Source organism: Chinchilla lanigera, unplaced genomic scaffold (assembly GCF_000276665.1).
Source record: "Chinchilla lanigera isolate Chin_1 unplaced genomic scaffold, ChiLan1.0 scaffold00065, whole genome shotgun sequence".
Taxonomy (NCBI): domain Eukaryota; kingdom Metazoa; phylum Chordata; class Mammalia; order Rodentia; family Chinchillidae; genus Chinchilla; species Chinchilla lanigera.
In genome coordinates, this window is record NW_004955466.1 from 4136272 (window position 1) to 4136954 (window position 683).

The following is a 683-nucleotide window of genomic DNA, read 5'->3' on the forward strand; positions in this document are numbered from 1 at the left end:
AAAAAAAAAAAAAAAAAAAAAAAAACAGACCAGAGACAGAGGCACTGACCTGCAGCCAGGCGGCTTCCTAACATCTTACCTAGCATCAGCAAGGACAGGAGCTGTCACTCCAGAGCTGATGCTCCTAGAAAGTCTAGCACATTCTTACAGAATCATGAGGACAGGGGAGTTAGGTTCTTCCTAGTAATAATATACAGCACTTGCCCTCAGTAAGGTAGCACGCATGATTAGAAACCTCGCATGGGATACAAGTGAGCCTGCCTTCTTAACCCAGTTCCTTACCTCTCAACTTGAGGTCCTGAAGTACTTAAATCACCCATCCACACATTCATGTCTCAGCAAAGAAAGTCTTCACAGGTCCGCTTTTCTGCAAAGCACAAGATTCCTGAGTGATTGATTCATCTTCAATTCATCTGCAAAGCCACATTCACAGACTTTCTATTTTCATCTGCAACTATAAATGTCAGAGTAACATTTGAAGAACATCCTTGGGTTTGCTCTCCTCATCTGCTCTTTCTAAAGACCAGGTGGGGTGCAGGAGGGAAGCTGGAAGTCACGCTGAAGGCTGCAGCTTCCTCTGCTCTCTTCAGTGGAGGCTCACGTCCCACCCACAATGCTGGGCGCTGGCTCCTTCTGCTCTTGTTGATTTGAACTTTCCACTTAATACTAGATCATTTCAAATC

The 683-nt window shown here is 44.9% G+C and overlaps 1 long non-coding RNA gene across 1 annotated transcript in view; it reads right to left on the reverse strand.

Moving 5' to 3' along the window:
• The window catches only part of LOC102022063, a 2013-nt gene extending 1605 nt beyond the window's left edge, over window positions 1-408 (reverse strand). Inside the window, exon 1 of the long non-coding RNA XR_263288.1 lies at window positions 283-408. This is a non-coding gene — a long non-coding RNA (uncharacterized LOC102022063). The remainder of the gene's footprint in view (window positions 1-282) is intronic.
• Between the last annotated feature and the right edge of the window lie 275 nt (window positions 409-683).